Genomic DNA, 24656 nt, shown 5'->3' with positions numbered 1-24656 from the left:
GTGGTCTGTTTACCATTTGTGTGAGTTTTCCGAGATAAATGTAATTGTTGGTTTCCTCAATCATGAAATTTGAATCGTCTTTTTTTTATACCTTGTCGAGGCTCGTATGAGAGCTAACACACAGCGCAGAGTAAGAGGGGTATGAGACAAGAGTGGCAGGAGTGGGAAGGACAAAACAGTGTGGAACAGAGACATTAGAAGATCTGTGGAAGGGAGAGGGATGGGGCGGGGAACACGGGGTATAAAAGATGGACATTATAGAGACTTTCAGGAAGGAAAGCAGGGACTTTGAAGGAGGTGGGTTTGGGTTGGATTAACGGGGGTAGAAAAGATCGAGAATTTGGATGGGGACGATAAGAGGTGGTGGTGAACAGCTGTTTTGAAGAACTGGAGAGAAGAATGGGATGAACAGAGTGAGGGAGTTTATTCTACAGGTGGGGAAAAAAGAGGAATGAAAGAGTGAAGGTGAGCAGTGATCCATGATGTTGGTCGTTTTTTTCTTTTGTTTGTTTTTTTACAGGTTAAACAAATTTGGTGTGGTAAAAACAAACTACTGTAGTTTGGATAAACGTTAAAAAATAAAAATAAAAATAAAAACTTGGGGTATGGCTCAAAACAACAGATTGGTGATTTGACAAATTCAACATCATGCTCAGGAAATATAACCCATGCTTTTGCAAAGGGTTGCTTGAAAAACTTACATTCTGCTTCTGGAAGGCAAATCCGACCGAAGGCAATCTCAGATCATTCCACAAAGCCCGCAACAAGTGTGTCCACTCTCAGGAAAGCCAGAAAACAACATCTGTCAAATATCAAGAATGAACTTTCAAAACTGTCTCCTCTAAAACTTGGTGCCACCTTGCCAAGTCTGTCTATGGTATATGCTCCCCTCACTTCAAACGGCACGATAGCCGACTCTGCTCGTGAGTAGGCTGAATGCTTCAATTCTCCATTTGCTTCCAGATATTGTGTGCCCAACCCCTAACTCTCAATCTTAACCCAACTGACCCTGTCATACCAAACTGCTCCTGGACTCTCCCTTTTACTCCTGAGGTGGAGGAAGTTCTTTCAACCCTCAACACTGACTGCAACTGGACCAGACGGCATCAGCTCATATGTCCTTAAAACCCCACCCTGCTGCTCCTTCACATCCTCCATCTGCCCTTTTCACACTATGTCATCTTTCAACTGCTTGGAGATCAGCCAACATCACTGCAATACATAAACCGATCCCTTTAACTACAGACCTATCAGGTTATTTCCAATTATCAGCAAGGTCATGGAATCTATCATCGTAGTTGACATGAAATCCTTCCTTTTCTCCAACAGCAACAGCCTCATCTCGGATCACCAATTTAGTTTCAGACCATGTCACTCCACTTTGGACATGCTCCTTTTGCTCACAGACAATGGAAGGAGGCCGTCCCTCTAGACATATCTTGTGCTTTTGTTACAGTCTGGCATCCCACCTTGCTCTCCAAACTCTATTCCTATGGAATCCAAGGCCAACATCAGACATACTAACTGACTTCCTCTTCTCTCGTAATAAACATGTGGCTCTCAACGGAATCCTTTCATCTCCTCTCCCTATCAAGGCTGGAGTGCCCCAAGGAGTGTTCTGCACCCAGTCCTATTCCTGATCCTCATAAAAGATCTCTCTGACTGGAAAATCTACTTTATCAATTTGCTAATGACTTCACCCTCTGCCATGACATCCCTCATCCTTCAGACTATTCCCTCTCTTCATACCTTGACAAAATTATGAGATGGTTAAACACTTGAAATGTCTTTCAATCCTGACAAATCTATCTCCATCTCTCCAAAACGACCATCTGGCAAACCCAACCATTTACTTTCTTAACAATCCTCTTGAGGAGTTTCAGTTATTCAAACTCTTGGGTCTCATTACACTGAACAACAAATTTCAAAAAAAAATTTTTACTGGAGATTTGTAAAGTGATTAAGACTAATTTGGGTACGCTGATTTCAAAAATCATAACCGTTTTGCTGTATCACATCAGGATTTTCAGGAACAGAAATATTCCCATTGCCTAGAAGTCAGGATTTCAATGAAATTTACATATGTCTTTAACATGTCTATTTCGTACAATTGTTGTTAACTTGTGTTATATTTCTTTCTTTCAGATAAAGATGAGTAGGCGTTCCTGTACCAATCATCCTGACAACTTCTGTTATGTCTGTGGTCGGTATACCAAAAAAGATCAACAGCGAAGTATATCTGCAGCAGTGAAAATGAAGGCCGCCTACTTTCACTACTTCGGGTGTAAGGTGGGGGACCAAGAACAGAGCTGGGCACCACACATCTGCTGCACAAGCTGTCACACAACCTTGACTCAGTGGTTGGTGGGCAAGCGCGCGAGCATGCCATTTGCGGTGCCCATGATATGGCGTGAGCCGCAGAATCATCATGATGATTGTTATTTCTGCTGCACAAGCATCGCCGGCTTCAACAAGAAGAATAAAGGTCACATCAAGTACGCTGACTGCGTCTCTGCTCGTAAACCTGTGCCTCATGATGACGAGAACCCCGTTCCAACACCTCCAGCTGATCAGAACATAGCTGTAAGCAGTGGTGAAGAGGATGGTGATGATGAACCTTTTGAACCCGACACTCAAGAATCACACCTTCTGAACCAGGGAGACTTAAATGATCTTGTAAGAGATCTCTCGCTGTCAAAGGCGAAGGCAGAGCTGCTTGGATCAAGGCTGCAGCAGTGGAATCTACTTGAACCTAACACCAAGATATCCTTGTTCAGAGCACGTCACAGAGACATGGCTGAGTTCTTTGAGATGGAAGATACGATGACATTCTGCAGTGACATCAACGGTCTGTTGAAAGAACTTGGGTGTGATCACGATCCTGCAGACTGGCGCCTCTTCATCGACTCGGGGAAGAACAGCTTGAAGGCTGTTTTGCTCCACAATGGCAACAAGAAACCATCAGTCCCACTGGCTCACGCGTTCGGCATGACAGAGACCTATGAGACTATGCGGCAGCTGCTTGATTCCATCAAGTACAATGACTTCAACTGGCACATCTGCGGAGACTTGAAAGTGGTGGCGCTGTTGTTAGGGCTGCAGTCAGGCTACACGAAATACATGTGCTTCCTTTGTCTCTGGGATAGCAGAGACGACAAGAATCACTGGACGAAGAAAGATTGGGAAGAGCGAAAAGAGCATGTACCTGGTCGACACAACGTGAAGCATGTCGCCCTTGTCGACCCAGCCAAGGTTTTCCTTCCACCACTCCACATAAAGCTCGGCTTGATGAAAAGTTTTGTACGGGCAATGGATCTGAATGGGCGTGGGTTTTTATACCACAAGGAAAAGTTTGGCAACACCTTGTCGGAGGCCAAGATCAAGGCTGGTGTCTTTGTTGGACCGCAAATCCGACAGATTATGAAGGACGAAACTTTTCCGACAACTCTAAACCCCAAAGAGCTGGCAGCGTGGAGGAGCTTCAAAGCTGTGACGGACAACTTCTTGGGGAACGAGCGGGCGGACAACCATGAAGAAATAGTGCAGCAGCTGCTGGAGTCCTTCAGGAAACTTGGCTCCAGGATGTCCCTGAAAATCCATTTCCTACACCAGCACCTGAACTTCTTCCCTGACAACTTGGGAGCAGTCTCGGACGAGCACGGCGAGCGATTCCACCAAGAGATTTCACTCATGGAGACGCGTTACCAAGGGCGGCACAACCCGAACATGATGGGCGATTTCTGCTGGTTCCTGCATCGTGAAACTGACACAGAGCAGCACAAACGCAAAGCCAAATGCCTAAAGCATTTTTAATTACATTCTAGTGGAGTTTTTCTGTAATTTCTATAATTTTGAAGCATTCATGATGAAATAAATGAATAAATTAATTTTTGTAAATTTCATTGAAATCCTGACTTCTAGGCAATGGGAATATTTCTGTTCCTGAAAATCCTGACGTGATACAGCAAAACGGTTATGATTTTTGAAATCAGCATACCCAAATTAGTCTAAATCACTTTACACATCTCCAGTAAAAAATTTTTGTTGTTCAGTGTTATCAGCCACAATCTTTCTTGGACAAACCGCATTTCAATGTTGGCCTCCAAATCTAGCCATCGATTGGGCATCCGAAGTCATGCAAAGTCCTTCCTTGGCAAACCTGAAACTATCCACCTCCAAGGCCTTTATCCATAGCTTCATGGGACCCTGTTCTCCCTTCTGGGCTGGCTTCCCTGCCTCATCTTGCTCAGCTTGACGCCAAGGTTTTCAAATTGGAATCTCCCGTCATGAAGCTGAATCTATGGGCCTAACACTTCGCCATTGCAGACAGTTCGGTTGTCTCTGTCTTCTACCACCTCCTTTCTGTTCTTGCACCCTCTGCTCTTTCTGTGCTTTGCCCCCCACTGAGGTTTCCACAGGGCACACATGGTCCACCATAAACCCCTGGGGAAAATACCTAAATCCAGGATCACCGCTCACCTCCACTCATTCGCTGTTCTTTTCTCCCTACCTGTGGAACCAACTTCCAGACTCCCTCCAATCTCATTTTTCCCAATCCTCTTGAGGAGGTCCAGTTATTCAAACTCTGGATTTAGGATCGTTGTCTTCAAGACAGTTGTTCACCACCATCTCAGATCATCCCCAATCCAAAACAATGATCTTTTCTCCCCTCGTTCGCCCCACCCAAATTTCCACTTTCAGTTATTTGGAGTCGCCTTCTGTTTCCATATTGTCCAGTCCTTGCATCTTCTCCCACCCTTCCCCCATTCCTCCCCACACCCTTCAGTTATCCAAGTCTCCCTCAAACATGGACTTCATCTCTGGTGTTGGTGTTTCTCCCCCTCTCTCTCTACTGTTCATTTGTATGCGTCTCTACTGTTGCTTTCACATCCTGTTATGTCCTGATCCCTTCAGTGCATGAGCTCTTTCATGAGTCTCAACTACGTACACAAAATAAAATAAATTTTAAAAAGTTTCCCAAACTATATATTTTGGAATGATGATGCAATACTACTGTTGTGACACTCTTCACCAAAGAGTGTCTATTGTAGATACTACTATCAAGCACAAAAGGGGTTAAAAGAAGCATGATGTGAGAAAAACCATAGAGGCTACAAACCTGATTTTGATAACTAAGGAAAAGGCCCATTACATGACCTTTGGTCTATGGCAAATGTCAAGAAATGTCATCTTCCCAAAGCCTTAAAAATCCACAGCACAAAGGAATTCCAAGTACAATGCCAAATATCCTACTTGATGCGGTGCGGCAAAATCCAAAGGTCTTCCATGCAATAAGTAGTTGAAACAAATATGCAAATGCCTGGCATTACAAAGAATGGCTTTGGAATGCAGCTTAAGACATACCATGGATGATCGTCATTCTTTGCAGCTCTAAATATTGGGCCTCTTCTCTGCACTGGTTACAGAATGCAAGGAGATGGTTTGATGGCACTAAACAAAATGTAAAAATTACATTTTTAATGAAAAAAAAATAACCTGGATTAAAAGTCATGGTTGAAAGTTTCATAGCAATTATTGGCTCTCTTAATTTCAGTTATTGAGTGATGTTATGGTTTGTCAGTCAGTACATGGAGTTTCACTAAAGAATGTCTATTGTAAATACAAGCGGATAATACATTGACATTTTTAAATAATAGACTCATAAAGAAGTTCCACCTTGGTTACAAATTAAACAAAATGATCAACAGAAGAAAAAAAAAGTAGAGTTAAAATTCTGGTGTACATGCATTGCCCTCTTGCAATTGTCTTTCATACCAATTGTGACAGAACATTATGGAAGAACAAAGAACCTTTTTATGCACCAAGCTCATTCCAGAATCCAAATTTGAACGAATGTTAGTGAGCCACAGAAGTGGCTACCACTTTCATACCTCCAAAGTTAAATCAGCACACTTCAGATATTCAGGGAGCATTTTAATATATTTAAAAAGTTTGTTTAAATATATTTTTGTATAAATATATATATATATATATATATATATATATATATATATATATATATATATATATATATAAAATATATTTTTTTGTTTAAATATATTTTAAAAGTTTGTCAAAGACTGTCTTTTCCATCTAAATTTGCCATAATCACAGTGTGGTCACAACCACAAATTACACAAGAACATAATTTTTTCTCAAATTGCACACCTAAAAGGTTGTGGGAACAAAGTGCACACTTTAGAAAGTTGGGGATGGAGAGTGTAAAATAATCCAGGCTCGAGTAGACGACTTCCCATAATCCAAACATGAATGCTAACTTGATGTTACTTTTTAAATAATAGAAAGTTCAACTGCCTCAGCAACTTCAGACTGCAGGTAGAACATTAAATGAAGATAAAATTAGTTAACTGGGTCATTCCATGTCAAATCAAAGAATCTGCCATCATCTCTCATATTTTTGTAAAACTTTGGGAACCAATTGGGACCCATGAAAAACGGCAAGAACTCAAATATTTTTGCTAACAGCCTCTTAATTAGTGAGATACAGACTAACGAACTTTGGACTAATTAGCACGACGTAGCGAATTCAAATGGCCATATCTCTAAAAGTATAACACCTAGAGAGCTGGTTTTGGTGTCATTTTAAAGGTATTTTCATGCCCTATGAATTTGTCTGGGCAACATTTTCCTACCTCCAACCACAAAAATGTTATCACAAAATATAAACTTCAATTGTGAATCCCCAAAAAATGTATCCTTCAAATTTCCTCAAATTCATCCCAGAGGTACCTTATGATGTCAAGAAGCTTCCACATAAATTTTGTGATGGGCACTCCAATAGTTTCTGAGATATGAGCAATAATGTACATGTACATATGGCATATAGGTTCGAAAATCAGCATTTGTAATGTATTATACAATCATTCTAACCGAGCCATGACAGGGAACACAAGGAACGATCATCAATTGCTTTGAAGTATCGTATACTTTCATTTTCAACTGGGCCTGAGGGGAATAAACAAGTGCTGCTGTTGGTGCATTGAAGAGGAAATTGAAAGCCTAAGTCAGGTTAGTGAACACTGTGTACTTGAACTCACTTATTGATTGTATAATACATTACAAATGCTGATTTTCGAACCTATATGCCATACGTACATGTACATTATTGCTCATATCTCAGAAACTATTGGAGTGCCCATCACAAAATTTATGTGGAAGCTTCTTGACATCATAAGGTACCTCTGGGATGAATTTGAAGGATACATTTTTTGGGGATTCACAATTGAAGTTTATATTTTGTGATAACTTTTTTGTGGTTGGAGGTAGGAAAATGTTGCCCAGACAAATTCATAGGGCACGAAAATACCTTTAAAATGACACCAAAACCAGCTCTCTAGGTGTTATACTTTTAGAGATATGGCCATTTGAATTCGTGACGTTGTACTAATTAGTCCAAAGTTCGTTAGTCTGTATCTCACTAATTAAGAGGCTGTTAGCAAAAATATTTGAGTTCTTGCCGTTTTTTCATGGGTCCCAATTGGTTCCCAAAGTTTTACAAAAATCTGAGAGATGACGGCAGATTCTTTGATGATTTGACATGGAATGACCCAACTGCATTGACAGCACAATAAATTCAAGCATGATTAGAAGCTTTGTACTGTGATGCTGGAAGTCAGTGAAAAACTGCATTGTTACTTTTCAAGATCAACATTTTGGAATCAAGCTGCAAAACTTTATTATTCAGTTGGGTATGACATCTCCATAAACTATGGCATAAAAATAAAAACTCTAAACTTTATTTTTTGTCTTCTTCCAACTTTTTACACCTCCAAAATTGTCAGTCCTGGAATGTATTGGGATTTGAAGAGGAAAAAAAAAATCCTTTCCAGCCAAAAGAGTAGTACCCTATAAATTCCATTCATATGACCAAATCATCTCAAAACCCCAAAAATTTGGCATTCCTCAAAGAATCGCTTTGAAGAATGAAGAAAACTGAGTAAATGCATTAAATCACATCCTGAGCAGCATCAGGAATTTCCTTTGATCTAGAAGTCAGAGTAGAATTTGTTCCAAAAAAAAAAATAATTTAAATACCAAAGCACATGTGGTATGCACAAAATTTAGTAAAGAAAAAATGAATAATTAAAATAAATAAAGCAAACAAATAAAAAATAATGTTACCCTTTAAAAAAAAAAAAAAAACTTATCTGGAAATTCCACCAAGACAAATTGCAATTTTATTGCATTATATCGTTTCTTGCCTCTGAGCTCTATCGCCTGGGTTTTTATCTGCACCCAGCTATAAACTGTCAGCCTGGTGTTTCACAAGACAATTCATCGATGTGCCAGCTGATGGACATTAAACTGGGCATCTCATCTGCTGGCATTAGTGGACATTAAAAATCCCATGATGTCCTTCATGAAGAGCAATTTAGTTTTTGCCTGCACACTAGCCAAATTCCAAATTTCTGCACATTCTGTGGAATGGCGACCCATCTAAGATTGTAATGCTAACCCCAACCAAAGAAAGTCGGCCGAATCGACACTCTGCATAGGGTATGGTGCATAACTACTGTACATTGTTATCCAATTACACACTCTTGGTACATACCTAGTGGTTTGGTATGTGCTATTGATTCCTTTCTTTTTACAGCCTGCATGCTAAACTTAAGTTCTGCCATTAACTGATTATCTCTCTGGTGGGAATGCAATAATTAAGAAAAATACCTCAGTATTTAGTTTCCACTGAAGAGATGATTAGATGAAGTAAAGGTAAACAGCAAAACTAGATGTGAAATATCGGATGCAGAAAGAAAAGAAAAAAAAAAAATCACAGTTCATTAAAGGTCAACAAAATTTCAAGACAAAAACTCATTATGAACTAGAACAGCACTAAATGGAGCACATACCTCCGCCATGCTTAGGTTTCGTATTCCACTGACAGGCTGGATCTGGATTCGGACCTGAACTAATAATTAAATCGGCTTGTTCTTATCACCCACACCAACTCATCTATCAAGTTTCGTCCGAATCTGTCCATAACTTTTTGAGATATCATGCGATATATCGGTTTAGCCCAATCACTCAATGGTGAAGAATCACTCAAAAAATTCTCAGATCTGGATTCGGATCTTCACCAAAATCTAATCATTTAGTTGGTGTCACATACCCAAGCTCTCCACCAAATTTTGTCCGAATCTGTCCACAACTGGAGATATTTTGTTCACAAACAGACAAACACAGGCAGAGAGAAGACAGACAGGCAGACATGAAAACATAATCTCCATTCACCTTTGGTGGCAGAGGTAACAATCAAATTTAAAATGACAAGTAGGGATAAGGACTCCCCATGACAAAAATATGCATTCGAATACTACTGACTCTCTTCCCCACTACCCCATCCGCTTCAAATCTACACCCCCCCAATAAAAGCTTGTTTGGGGGGGATTTTGTTATTCCATTACAAGATCGAGGCGAATATTTATAGCGAGAATAGGAACTGACAATGGGGTAGCAGTTGAACAAAAAAGTCAAACGGAAGGTGTTGTGGGTAAGGATGGGGGGGGTGAAATGAGATGGAGGTGGACTGTCTGCTTTAAGTGGTAGCCACTTCTGTGGCTCACTGGCATTCATACAAGCCAACCAATAAGAAGTGAAAGGCGTATGGTACCACCAAGACCCTACCTAGATCAGGCCGTCCCTTCAAACTGGATGACCAATCAAGGAAGAGACTGATCAGAGAGGCCACCAAGAGGCCAATAGCAAATTTGAAAGAGCTACATGCCTTTATGGCAAAGATTGAATGTGTGCATGTGACAAAAATATACCAAGCACTCCACAAGTCTGGCCTGTATGGTCGGGTGGTAAGAAGGAAGCAATTACTCAAAATAGCCCACCTTGAGTACCATTTGAGGTAAGCAAAAATAAAAAATAAAAAAAAATAAAAAAAAAAGGATATACAGATGCCTTGTGGCAAAAAGTTTTGTGGTTTGACGAAACCAAGATGGAACTTTTTTGCCAAAAGGTAAAACTTTGTTTGGCGCAAATCCAACACAGCGCATCACATCACATCACCCAAAGAACACCATCCCTACTGTGAAGCATGGTGGTGGAAGCATTATGTTATGGGGATGTTTCTCATCAGCAGGGACTGGGGCACTTGTCAGCACAGAAGGGAAAATGGATGGAGTAAAACACAAAAAAAAAATGCAAGAAGAAAATCTGCTGCCCTCTGCAAGAAAGCTGAAATTGGAATGGAAGTTCACCTTTCAGCATGCCAATGACCAGAAGCACACAGCCAAAGCTACACTGGAGTGGATAATGAACAAAAAGATAAATGTCCTTGAGTGGCCAAATCAGAGCAACAGCTTTAAGATCGTCATCCATCAATGCTCCCCACGCAACTTAACAGAACTTGATCAGTTTTGCACAGAAGAATGGGCAAATATTGCCCAATCAAGGTGTGCAAAGTTGGTAGAGACCAATCCCAACAGACTCACAGCTGTAATTGCTGTCAATGGTGCTTTCACAAAGTGTTAACTCAGGGGGGTGGACACTTATCCAACCAAGATATTCTAGTTTTGTATTTTTAATCAATTCTCTGAAATTTGTAGAATTTGTTTTTCACTTGGAAGTTGTGGGTTACAATGTGTAAATAAAAGGTGGAAATAGTCCGATTTAATGCAATTTAATTCCAGGCTATAAGGAAACAAAAGGTGAAAATTTGGAAAGGGGGTATAGACTTTCGAAAGGCACTGTATATCCCCAGAGAGAGTCTTGAACCATTGTTTGAGATGTAGAGCCTATAACCATTGTTGAGAGGAAAATAAATATGTCCTGAGTTGAATGAGCATGATGTATTCAAAACTGATGGTCAGAGATGAGGCTGTTTGAAAAGAAAAGGCCTGACATCAGCAGCAATGATGGATTCTACAACTTTGCTTGCAATTGGAAGGAAGATTACTGGATTGAAGTTGATAGGATTTGTTTTTGCACTCTTTGTGTGGATGGGAGTGAAGTTTACTGATATCAACGCAGACAAGAGGTGGCCAAAGAACAATAACAGGTTGAAGAGTGGAGAGGATAAGCGAGATCGGCATAGCATGATTTTGAAAATGGACATTGATGCCAACTGGGTCCATTGCTGATGCACAGGCAAGGCTGAACAGAACCTTCTCTACTTTCTTTGGTGAGAAGTACACAAACTCCAGTTGACAGAGGGTATGAAGAGGTAAGATGTGGACAGGGCAGGATGGTTTGGACACAGATTATTTGGAAGCGAATACCGTGTTGAGACATTCTGCCTTATTTTGGGCAGAGTCTGCAGTGATGCAGTTTGAGATTACGTAGGGGATGGAGACTGGTTGGAGAGTTCAGCACTGAGATTTTCAAGATTGTTTCATGGCTTGACTCAGGATGGACAAATGCTTGGTGCGAGCCTGATGGCGTGACCTAAAGTTGCCCTCACTCAGGTCAGCTTAACATGTTGAGAAAGCAAGCTGCTTGACCACAACCGCTTCCCTGCATGATTCGATATAGTGCACCAGGACCGAAAAGATGGATAGAAGAGCTGCAGCTGCGATGCAATAAATCAGTGCAGGAGAGAAAGTAGACTTTTATGAAAGTATTTCAAGGCAATATTAATATGAGATGCAGTGGAGATAGCAGCCCAATCCTTTTGTATGAGAAGATTACAATCAATGACAGTTGGCCGATGCGAACAGCCATATTATTTGTTGTTGAAGTTAATTCCAAAAGAGTAACAGAAGAGGATGGATGGAAAGTTTGTTATTACTAGGTACAGGAGGGGGAAGTACTAGTTGCAGAAATCCCACTTGGAAAGTTTACAGGTCAAGTCGTTGCAGAAAGCCTTAGCTGCAATACCACGACTAGTTGTTGCATAACTGACACACAACCAGCTGGCGTGATGACAGTTTAAATGGCCACAGATGAAGAGAGTTAGAATGTATGGTTACAAGTTGATCCACGTGAAGAGAAAAAGAGGTCTACAGAGAGTTGTAATCATTTGATAGAATGAATGAGTACATGACAGAAACAATTAAGTGTTTTTTTTTTTTTAGATGAATTTGTAGCCAGAGCTATTCCAGAAGATGAGGAGGGGGTTCAGAGGACAATGAACAATGAGGAATGGAGTTCTTGACATCGCAACACCACCTCCGGATCAGAGAAGGGGTTTTTCAAAAAGGAAGAAAAAACAGCCATGGAGACAGAGGAATTGGAAACAACCGATATTTTCAAGGCTTGTGTGTAATGGGTCATCGTGTCCTGGTTTGATTCATTAAATATAGCTTGTGTTTTTCACATTTCTAAAAGAGGCTTATTTTTAAAATAAGACAAGGCAAAGGAGTTTGAAAAATTGAGCTTTCTACAAAATTTTCTTTCGGTTCAAACTGGAAACAAAAAATTTAAGTCAATGAAGCCAAAGTATTGTGAGCAAAGAAAATACAGGCAAGAAATGTACTCATTCAGTTTTGTGACAATTTGAGCAAGATAAGAAGCTGACATGCAATTTGTTCATTTTATTTATTTGAATACAGAATCTTTGCAAGGGAATTACTCAGAGTTGGAAGGAAAATTATAAAGGCAGAAGCATGCAGGCAATTAAATGAATCAAGATGGAATTAGAAGGGCACTCGGTAGAAGGTGCATACCTCCGCCATGTCATGCCTGATCCACGCAAACATATCGGGCCCAAAACATTTTTGAAATATCATGCTACATTTCATTTTTGGCCCGATCACTCAATGGTGAAGAATCACTTTAAGAATTAAATAATTCTCATATCCAGATCCGGATTCGGATCTTCTCCAAAATCAAATCAATTAGTTGTGGTCACACACCCAAAGTGTCCACAACGTTTCATCCGAATCCATCAACAACTTTTTCAGATATTGTGCTGTACACTAACTCTCAAAAGGTGAAGGATCACTTTTTAAAATTCCAGTAGTCGGATCCAGATCTATATCTTCACCAAAATCTAATCAGCTTGTCCTTGTGACACACCCAACCTGCAAACCAAATTTAATCTGGATCCATACACAACTTTTTCAGATATCCTGCACACAGACAAACAAACAGACAAGCAGTCAGAGACTGGTACTTACGAAATCGTCAACTTGACCTCTGACCTTGTCTAATAAAAGCTGTCTCGAGAGAAGGTAGCGACGCAAACCAGAAGTTTCTACGATGATTCTGCACCAAACCATCAAAAAAAATCGAATGTTTGACCTCACTGTGACCTTGACCTTTGACCGATTTTGACCAAAATCTAATCAGCGCTCGCCATCACCCTCCTGAATCACGTGGTTTAATTTGACATTTTTAGCTTCTTCCGTTCGAGTTATAACTTTTTTTTGGATGTTTGACCTCACTGTGACCTTGACCTTTGACCGATTTTGACCAAAATGTAATCAGCGCTTGCCATCACCCTCCTGATTCACGTGGTGTAATTTGACATTGGTGGCTTCTTCCGTTCTCGAGTTATCGTGCCTACAAACACACAAACACACAAACAGATGACGGAAGTCATCAATTAAGATTTCGTAAGTAATAAACAAAAAAGGGTGAAAACATAACCTCCTTCACCCTCGATGACAGAGGTAATGAGTAATTGCATGCATGGATGAGATTTAATGAGAGATGGAGTGTATGGATAAAATAATGAATGAGTGGAGTACATGACCAGAATGAATGAGTAGTGCATGGATAAAAGAAATGAGTGGAATGGAATAGAGTTCTTGGATATAATGAATGAATGACTGCATGGAATAGTGATTCAGTGCATAGATAGAATGAATAAGTGCCTGAATTTTTAGAAGGCGAAGATAGAATGACTGAATGCTTTGATAGACTTATAAAGGATTCAATGGCTTGATATCATTAATGAGTGTTTGGATAGCACGATTGAATGACAGTGCCTGAAGAGGATGAATGATAAAATGAATTATGGGTTCCTGAATGCAATGAATGACGAGAAACGAGAGAGAATGAATAATCGATCGATTGCCTGTAGAGAAAGAATGACGATTTTGTGGATAAATTAAAGAATGAATACATGGTCGAGTGCTTCAATTGCAGGAACTAGTACGTGCCCGTACGTGCGTGGCCATACGTGCAAAAAAACAAACAAACTCAAACCGTGTGCCAGAAACAACAACCACACAGGCCGTTCCTTCACTCTCGCGTGCCCGTACGTGCGTGGCTGTACTTGCAAACCAAAAAAAAAAAAAAAAAAAAAAAAAAAAAACTTTCAAACAACCACAGCGACGACGACGTTCCTTCGCTCTCGTAAACGACGACTGGATTGGGGCAGTGTTTATCTATAAATGTGCATAAGAAATCGAGAAATTATTAGAATACAGCAAGTCATCACTATCCGGAAGTGGTGCGTGCCCGTACGGATTGTTCACATGCATTCCACAAATTATCGCTTTCCTTGAAGTAACAACTGCTGTGATACTTCCACACAGAGTTAATTAAAATACAAATTAAAATCAAGTTTACCTCCCTGTCTTTGCTTGCCATGACATTCGATGCCATTGACCATTGCCACTCCTATGCCACGGTAACTAAATGGCGCCCTTTCCCCATTGGCCACGCCTATGCAACAACGTGTCTTGTCATTGGTTTGGTAAAAAATGGCCATAACTTGGGAAGCACTTGTCCGATTAATATCAAACCTTGAAAAGGCACATACTCAGGTCCCCAGCAATATAGCTGGCAGGTTTCGATTAGATCGGACCAGTAGTTGTCGAGAAACAGCAGTCACACACACACACACCTGGATTTATAGATAGAAGATTGATTTCACAGATATAATGGAGAATGAATCGACGATTGCGTGTTCAATAGAATGAATGAAACGAGTGAGTACTTGAACAGAATGAATGAGTGCCTGAACAGAATGAATGAATGAATGAGTGCCTGGAATAAATAAATAAATAATTGCACCGTTTTGATGTGCCCAATGGCTTCCTCCTGCGTTTTAAGTTGTTTGTAATTCAAATAAAGAGTGATGGAGTGCGAGGGTAAAAACAACAAATTATGGATCGAGTGCAACAAAAGAAAAACTAGAGTTCATCTAACATCTTACCCCTGTGCAGTGTTGAGAAACAAGGGCATGGAAGGGGTCGGGGTCTGCAAGCGGGCAAGTGTGCCTTAATCGGTCATGATGACGTAAAAATGCCGTAATATTTTGTCCAGGTACTCCGAAAGAGAAGGGTTTCGAAAGTGCCAAAAAGGCGATTTGTGTTCCACAGTGTTCAAGTATATAATTCAATTAAAATAAATGATCAAGGTGGTAGAAACAAAAATTTTGTTGGTTTACCGCCGTTGATGCAGCATCTTTTACACCATCGTATCTCACACGTCACACAAGTTATTCGTGCCTGTTTGTCCCTCTGTTTATCCACATATTATCTTGCTCCTCTGTTCGCACACATCAAAGTACTCGGGACGAATTCAGAACCAAAGAATTGCTAAACTCCAGGTTCGTTTTCCGATAAGTATTCAAAATACAATATTCAATTGAAATCAGGTGGTTCGTCGATCATAAACCAACGTTTGTAGACACACACACAGACAAAGTGAACAGATTGCTTCACCCTGCGTTTAGCTTTGCGTGCACGGGGGGGGGGGGGGGTTAAAAAAAAGAAAAAAAAGAAAAAAAGAATGATTCGATGGTCGAGTGATTGAATGCATGGGTAATAAATGGACGGAGCCGGAGGTTGTACTCGAGTCAGGTTCAAGCGTCAAGTTTGATGCTGTAGCATGCAAGGTACGTGCGAAATGAGCTCGTTCGGCTCCGTTCGGCATGGTTTCGCGCACAAAGCTGGAGCAGAAGCATGATTCCACGACATGACGGGAGGGAAAGGCGGGGTTTGGGGCGCGCGAGGGAAAGGCGGGGTTTGGGGGCGCGCGAGGGAAAGGTGGGGTTTGGGGGCGCGCGAGGGAAGGGCGGAGCTTGGGGGCGCGCGAGGGAAGGGCGGAGCTTGGGGGCGCGCGAGGGAAGGGCGGCTGTGAGGACGCGAGGCGTGCAGACCGAAGACTGGATTACCTCACGAACAATGAACTCGGGAAAGGACGCCCACGTCGCTGATATCAGCTAATTCCACCCCTCCGCATCTCCCCTTGCCCCCGCCCTTTGAACATCTACCCCGATTCAATTGTGTGTGTGTATATATATATATATATATATATATATATATATATATATATATATATATATATACCATAAAAACCTCTTATGCAATACATTCATCCGGTACCGACAATCTCCTCTTCCCTATGATTTGGGCATCTCTCCGACCTCAACGAACAGTCATCATTTCCTCGCGTTGCCTCAACCTCATCTCCCCGATCCGATCGAAACGTCGTTATAACTCGTCATTCTCCAGACCATCTACTCCCCCCCCCCCCACACACAACAATTATTTGTTGTGACCCGTTGCGTTTACACCAAGCACCCCTTTCCCCATCTGCTTAAAATCTCCATTGTTACATCAACACATCCTATCAATCTCCATAACCGAAGGACATTGCAATCACGGCCCCCTTACCTCCTCCCCCTTTACCTTCCCCCCCCCCCTTCCCCTACCGGCTCCCAGGCGAAAACTCCCCAGGCCCGGATGGCGCGTCGCTTCCTTTACCTCATTCCTCGACTATTTCATCTCGTCAGAGCCACGACAAACAAACAGAAGCACCACGGTTATGGCTCCTCTCACAAAAAAAAAAATACAAAAAAAACCTTCTTCACAACCACCATCTCCCCAATTCAATCCACCATCCAGACTCCATGACAACCGGCACCGCCTTATATTATAACCGCCATCTGCACATTCTCCTCTCACGTTACCCGACGAAATCCACAGCATATCGAACAACACAACATTGGTTTTTACCTCAGTGCTGCAGAGGCACGCCGAGTCACCACCGATCCTTTCTTTCCCTCCCAATTAGGTGCTGCACCCAGATATCGGGGGTTTTTTTCCCCCCTCTCTCTCTCTCTCTCTCCCTTCTTTCCTCCCGAGGTCCCGGATTCTAGTACCCTTTCCCTTCCTTTTTTTTTTTTTCCTCGTTCGTCTCCTCCCTTTTATCACCCCAACTCGATTTCTTTCTTCCTTCCCTCCCTCCCTCTCCCGCTTGCCGCTTCAATCTCTCCCGCTCTCTCAGCACGCCGCGGAGCGATACCTCTGCACCGATACGCCAGATACGAACACAACCTCAGATGTTGCCAGCGATTCCACCGATTCTGTTTTTGTTGACCTCATTATAAACTTAATCTCCTTACCTTACAGGTGTTTATAAATATTTTTTTTTTCAGTCACAATTCGCATCGCGCTATCGATAGTGAAGGATTACGAACTATGATTTTCTGGCGGAAGCGACCGTTCAAAAGGCGTGGCGTGACGCGGCACAACGCCCCGCCCGAGCTGTGTGGACTTAGGGTGAAGAGATGGAGGTGTTGTGGGGAGGAATAACGGGCGAAATCTCATGGCACGTTAATATAAATATACATGTTTAAAAATATAATTGGTTTTGCCGATACCTAACGAAAATGTATTCTTGTAGTACTGGTGACAAAAGGAGATGCGAGATTGGAAGAGCATATAAACAGGAGATAGAGAGATGTGAGCAATTGCAGGACAAGGAATATTGGATATCTATTAATAGGAAACAGATGATCAGGCACGAAGGCATTCTGTCTGCTCAGAAAAGGGTTAACGAGGATGCGTTGACATGAAATGAGAAGGCATTAGCATGTATGTGGAGGAAGGGGGCTATATAACCTGGGCATCATGGAGAGAAAACAGCACATAGCATGCAGAATTTGAGGGATACTGCTCATGACAAAAAAGGTGTGTGTGTGTGTGTGTGTGTGTGTGTGTGTGTGTGTGTGTGTGTGTGTGTGTGTGTGTGTGTGTGTGTGTGTGTGTGTGTGTGTGTGTGTGTGTGTGTGTTTTATATCTTCATGTGTGGGTTTAAGAAGGTGGAACGGAGTCCTCCCAGGTCTCGGAAGTATCCACCTTCATTTCAGTAAAGGGGTGTGGGGAGGTTGCTGGGGTAACGATTCATGGACCAAACTGTGAGGCTTTGTTTTTCCAAGAGTTTTGTTCCAAGGGCTCTTTCGAGGATCCAGATAGCTTCCAACTGAAGTTTGTAGGAATATTCCCAAGGATGGTTTTTAAGATCTCTGTATTAGGTGGTTCATCATTTCTGTGCTCTAATAATCACTGGTACAATTTTGGATCTCTTCAACTCCCAGGATCTTTTCACTTCATTTTTGAGTTCTTCAAACTTGGTCATTTTCTTGATTTATGTGTTGTTTAGGCCAAAATCTTTGGGAACCGATACCTCAATTAGCAATACCGTTTTCTGTTTGTTATTCCTAAGTACTATATCCGGTCGCAATTCTTTGTTTTCTATGTTTGTGAGCGTTATTTCCTTGTTATCAATTATCGCTTTTGGTTCATGTTTCCATGAGTTTTCTGGAACTGGAATATTGAGATTTTTGCAGAAGTGTTGGTGGATTACTCCACATACCTTGTTGTGCCTTTGTGTGTACAGCTGCTCTGACATGAGTTTTTTTTTTTACATCCCAACAGGAGGTGGCTCATGCTTTCTGTTTCCACCTTGCAGAACTGACACATTGGGCATTTATAATGATATATATATCCACTTCTGCAACTCACTTTTATTCGCAGGAAAAGGTAAGAACTCGACACCTCTCATACACTGATATTTCTTGTATTTCCAATATTTTCTTGAGTCCGATTTGCATTCAGGAACACAACAATTACGGATAACCAGTTGGAAATTGCCATTGTTGTTTAAATGCTGAAAATTATGTTTAAAAGACTATTTGACGTATTTCACATTCGCATCAGCAGGTGAAAAGCGCCCCGTCCAGCACAAGAGAGTCGTTGAAAACGCACACACCGCATATTCTGGAAAGGCCTCTTTAACATTCATACATAATTTCAAAAATCCCGTATTATAACCACGATGTGGTTCAAACTCGTGGCCGTTGTAAATTTGTTGCAATGTTCATTAGGAGGTTGTAAAACTGCAGTGGGTTGTTCTGGGTATGTCGTTCGGTACTCATCCATTCAAATGGATGATCTGGCTGCAGGCTTCAGATCTTGTTCAAGTTTCGGTACGTCAGAAACCTAAGAAAATATGTTTGGCTTTATGAGCAGATAACGTATGGTATCTAAGGATCATCAGTCACTAAATTGTTGATCATGTGGGTGGAAGATTTGAGCTCATGTCCACCCCATTGTTAGCAGGAAATGGTAGGAACTCGACACCTCTCATCCACTGATAATTCTTGTATAATTTCTTCTATTTTTGTGCCTGAAATGTTTACAGGAGGTACTCCTGCAAAATTCACAGGCAGCGATGGTCGAGGGTTTGGGTTGTATGCGCCTGTCCACAGTTTTCCGGAGCTTGCACCTGTCCATGTTGTCAGTAATCGGCATTACGGGCAGCTGCAGGTCTCACCCCTGTCGGTAAAGTGGGAAAGTTCTGCAACTCTTTCATTGTGCAGAGATACACCCCTTTCTCTCAGGTATTTTTTGAAGTTTGAGTTCTTTACAGAGCTCAGTGAGTCGTAGTAGCGAACAAAATCGATAATAAATCATGGTTTTAAAGAAAGATCTCAAAGTCAAATACATTAGATACATCAATGCCTCTACATCAATCCTTGCCTTGCACACTCAATATATTATGCCCCGATCACCATTGTTGCTAAAGGGTTCTGCACATGTGCGCTTATGCATTGTGGGGCAATCGCATAATTTTGAAAGTCCCATATTCCCAATTTTTGAACCGTGTACCAGGCTGACATGCAAGTGGTGAGAACAGTTTCATTACAAATAAAGGAAGCAAAGAGGGATAGGTACAACAAGGAAAGGCACACACGTATAACAATAATTCTTTGTACAGTTAAATCCTTTCATGCCCACAAATTTTGATGGCTTATGTGATACCTTACTCAGTCACAACACAAACATTCAGACAGGCATAGGTTACGAGACACAGAAAGAAACCTGTTCCCCAAAGTGATGTTTGCATGGGGTTGGCATTTGATGAGGTGAGCGTTAGTGAAATGGCGAGTCTTTGGCAGAAGAGAGACATGTTTGGTGGCCTGTGTCCTGGCTCCATCATTATTTCCTTTTTCGTTTGTCTGCTGCATCCACTTACTGGGCTCTGTGAGACATCTCTCGCTTAACTCTGAACTAACTCTCCGTTCTCACTCTCTGCTCTAACTGTGAGTTTCTCACCAGGTGCTGACCCTGCTGAACTCTCTGAACTATCCCCTCCCATCGGCTTTTTTTAACCTCATGATCTGCACTCAGTGGTTTTCTAACCAGCTTCTTAGAGCCTCCAGCCACGTCCATGGTTGCGAGCATTTTCAGGTGGGTCCAGGCAGTTGTCAGTATGGGTGCATCTCTTACCTTCACGGTTGCACGGCATTGCTTTTGCCATTCTCAGGGAGGGTTAGAGGGGTGAGGGTGTTGCTTGGGCTTGTGGAGCTGGTGATGTGTGTATATATATATATATATATATATATATATATATATATATATATATATATATATATATATATATATACACACACACACACACACACACACACACACACACACACACACACACACACAAATAAAAGGCAATGTGTGTGTTTCAGTGTGTGTCTCCTCCATAACTCCAAAACCATAAAATATAGCAGCCTGAAACTTTGCATGCAAACCAAGAGAACTCCAAGGAAATGCAGGAGTGAAAATTGGGTGTTTGGGTTAATTAAAACACCCCTTTTGAAAATAATTAACGGCCTTATTTAATTATATCCTTCACGATCCTCGGCCACCTCGCTGTCTGATGCCTTAAGGCGTTTCCTGCATAACATTGCTGGGGTCTGAAGCCGCCATGTTGTTTGGCCTGCTCAACCATGCTGTGACTTGGAACAGGCTGCAACGATTTCTTAATGATAAGTTTTGGGGTTTTTTTTCCACTTTCCTCACTCATATTATCGAATGCCTGTTCATCATAGCTCCAAATCGCTGGGTATATTGCAGTCCTTATAAACGCCAGGGGATGCCAGCTTTTGTGGCTTTATTTCATTTGCATTTCATGATGAAGAAATGAATAACCGAGAGAATCTCTTCAACTAAGCAGAATTATAAAATGTAAGCTCCAGATTCGAAAGTATCAGCAGTTCCGACTCCAAAAAAAAGTGTTGATTTGTCCAATTTTGACATTGTACGGGCGTTTGCAGGTGCATAGTTGTATCGACGGCAATTGGTAATTGCTTGCCAAGCCAGGCATTCCGTTGGAGTGCATGCTTGAGTGCTTAAGCTACTTCCCGAGCTGCGCAGTTCGTGTCAGTTGATAGCGGTCCAGTTCATGTCCCGATCGGGATGTACAGTCGACAGTTACTACAAGGTGGAGGTATGTACACAGCACACAAGGACATGGTAAATATGGGTAGATTTGGATGCCGGTTTAAGAAGGTGGGACAGAATCATGACAACATGGCAACTCGCGCACATATCCTCAGTTAAAACAAGCCTGTCTCTATCCCAACATGTGATGAGGTGTTTCAAATTCCACAGTGGGAGTTTTGAATTATGTGGAATGAGGTGTTTTGAATAACATTGTGGTTACGTGGCGGTGAGGTGTTTTTAATAACGTGGGGGTTTCATGGTGGTGTGGTGTTTTTAATACTGTGGCGTTGAGGTGTTTTTAAGCTTCCCCATTGTCTCGGGTTGCTCACCTCCATTAGTTTTTTCATTTATTTATATTTTCATTTAGGGATGCTTTCCGATGGTTCTGTGATTTTTTCCTGGTGTCGTGGCTTCGATGTCCATCGGCACACAATTTCCATGCTTCCCCATTGTATCGTGTCGCTCACCTGCATTTTTTATTTATTATTATTATTTTTTGTTTAATTATATTTTAATTTTTGAATGATGTCTGATGATTCTGTGACTTTTCCCAGTGTACTAGCTTCGATGCCCATCGGCACACAAAATTTCAGCTTTCTACGTCACCGGAAGATACCGATCAATAATATCATTCAGTGAGTCACGGTGGTTAGAAAGAGCTTTATACATATATATATATATATATATATATATATATATATATATATATATATGCAATAGAATCGGGATAATAAGTGTATGCTTGACTATAAGCCCATATGAAATATAAGCACACACTGGCCTCCCTATTTGATTTCTCCATTAAAAATATGCCCATATAAAAACGTCATCGTAAGGCTTTGAAAACTGAAAATATAATCAACTCAAACATGACAGTATATCATGTTTTATTGATACATAAGCTTTAGGTCCGAATTTCTTACACGTCTGGTACTGGTACTTACAAGAGTTATACATTCAAAACAACGTTGTTCATCAAGGGTCTTAAAAGGGTGTTTTACAACCCTTTGTGATGGAGTTGTAAAACAACGTTTTTCATCACAATCAAAATGGACACGGCAATGAAGCGTCGTCTATCATGCACCCATGAAAACATGATTGAGATCATCATGTTTTACAACTTTTGAAAGAACTAGTAACAGACGTGTCATAAATCGGGACTTAACACGATGACTGATGTGAATGGTGAAGAATGAGGAAATAATTGTTCAGAGTGCAAAAGGTTTGAAGGAGATAGGGAGCGTAAGACAGGGCCTTTTACCCAAAATGGAAAACAAACTTTTTGCGAAGTTTAAACGGATACGTGCTCGAGGACTGAAAGAAAGTGGATTTAGAATTTGTTTCTGAGGTATGGACAATTAAAATTGCAATGATGGAAAAACTGACATTATACAATCGGCAGGTAAATCTTCTGGTCGAATGGTTTGCATTAGTGGGAACAATCGTCTGTGTGGCAGACAGATGGTTGTTTTTTGTGGTTTATGCGGTTTTACCATGTGAGACATGGCGATGCTCACCATAACAGGCAGGAGGTGCATCTGATTTTTAAACAACAAATGCGGTGATCATTGGTTAGATATTTATTGGAATGCTGTCCTGATGAGGGCAAATAAGGCCGAAATCTGGATAGGCGGCTCCATTTGATGTTTAACTGATGTCGACCATATAATCTTTTTCTGTTTGGCAGAGTCAACGGACTGAAGCCTCGAGGTTGGAGGTGATGCTTTGGTGTAGGACTATGTCCAACGGAGATCGGGGGAATGCTCCTCACATGCCACATGTTTCGATATATATGTCTGTCTGTCAGTTTTGCATCTCCTCCCAAACCACTGGTCGCACAAAGTTGAAAATGGAACAATATTAATTGCCAAGAACCTGGACAGTACAAGGTCTAAAAATATTCTTCATTTGGATGAAAACATCTTCATGGTCCACATCGATATCCAATGCATGTGGATGCAAATTGTAGACGATTATGCAACGTGTAAAATGGCAATAAAAGGCAACTGAGACATCCTGAAGCATTTGCTCTTCGGGGTTTAAGCACATTCTTATGTATCCAATCAACGTCTTATGTATCCCAAGGAACTTTGATGCATAAGGAGGCCATTTGGTCCATCAAACCTGTGCTACATCAGGGCCACATTAATTCAGTCTCATAGTTTATCCTACTATATTAAATATGGCACCTGTATATATTTTGTACATCTGAAAATTACATCTGAAAATCATATTAAAAAAAAAAGGCTGGCCTCGTATCCACCAAAATTTTCATACAGTACGTGTTGTTGTCCTCAGGGTCAGATCATAAGCACAAGGAAAAAAAAAACAGCCCCACCCCCACCCCACTGTGAGGGGGGTTTGACACGATTTTTGTCCGATCTCCACCAAATTTTGCACATGTGGTGGTAGTACTCAGTGTCAGGTCATAGACATATGGTATCTCACCCCCCCTTCGTAGGGGGCATGGGGGGACGACGAAGTTAAACTTAAATTCATTGGGGAAAGCAATAGGGAGGGTGGACTAACAGGTCTGTTGTTCCCCAGAGTATGACGGGAAGTGGCAGGGCAAATAACCGTGATGTTAGCAGATATGTTTAACAGCTCTTTGGAGTCAGGAGAGTTACCAGAAGATTGGAGAGTAACAAATGTAACACCAATATTTCAGAAAGGATCCAGAGAAATACTGGTGAACAATAGACCTTTTAGTTTGACTACTGTTGTGGGGAAGGTGTTGGACGTTAATTATGGAATGGATAGGGAACCGTTTGAAAAATTTCAAACCAACTAAAGTTGGTCAGCTCAGATTTACTAAAGGGAGTCATGTTTAACAAATGTATTGGTGTTCTATGAGGCAGTTTCTGACTGCATGGACAAAGGAAGTGCAGCGGATATAGTTCATTTTGACTTTCAAAAAGCTTTTCATAAGGTACCACGTAGAAGGCTGTTGGCTAAGGTGATGACATGTTTATTTATTGTCTGGTAGAGTAGTCAACTGGACTGGAAACTGACTTGGTGATGTTTTTTTTTTAATTTGGCATGCAGAGTCCAGAATCATGGAAAAGATAGAACACCAAATGGATCAGGACGCAACAGATCAAAAGGAACAGTAGAGAAGGAACAAAAGGAACAAAAGGGGAAGCACAAACAGAGTTGAAGGACAAAATAGAGGGAGTTGGACAAACAATGATTGTGTGGAGGAATGAGGGTTAGGGGGAGGACACACAG

The 24656-nt window shown here is 41.3% G+C and overlaps 1 protein-coding gene and 1 long non-coding RNA gene across 4 annotated transcripts in view; one reads left to right on the top strand and one right to left on the bottom strand.

Annotated features, from left to right (window-relative positions):
- SPTBN1 (spectrin beta, non-erythrocytic 1) overlaps nucleotides 1–24656 on the bottom strand; it is a 300241-nt gene that overhangs the window by 211000 nt on the left and 64585 nt on the right. The window contains exons 1-2 of one of the 3 annotated variants that reach the window (XM_085888099.1): nucleotides 16881–17101; nucleotides 5365–5451 (exon numbers count right to left, since the gene is read on the bottom strand). The exons of 1 other annotated variant lie outside the window; for it this stretch is intronic. The gene's annotated coding sequence lies outside the window, so the exon portion shown is untranslated. Of the gene's footprint in view, nucleotides 1–5364; nucleotides 5452–16880; nucleotides 17114–24656 lie in introns of those variants that run through there. One more of the 3 variants, XM_085888098.1, reaches the window with a different exon arrangement.
- LOC147023077 (uncharacterized) lies at nucleotides 17339–23696 on the top strand. The gene is made up of 3 exons (XR_015060012.1): nucleotides 17339–17475; nucleotides 18585–18689; nucleotides 23116–23696. It is a non-coding gene; the product is annotated as an uncharacterized LOC147023077 (long non-coding RNA).

Source organism: Eptatretus burgeri, chromosome 7 (assembly GCF_056783735.1).
Source record: "Eptatretus burgeri isolate ZD-2024b chromosome 7, Ebu_testis_v1, whole genome shotgun sequence".
Classification (NCBI taxonomy): domain Eukaryota; kingdom Metazoa; phylum Chordata; class Myxini; order Myxiniformes; family Myxinidae; genus Eptatretus; species Eptatretus burgeri.
The sequence above is the reverse complement of the archived record's forward strand: the minus strand, read 5'-3'. Positions and strand labels throughout refer to the sequence as shown.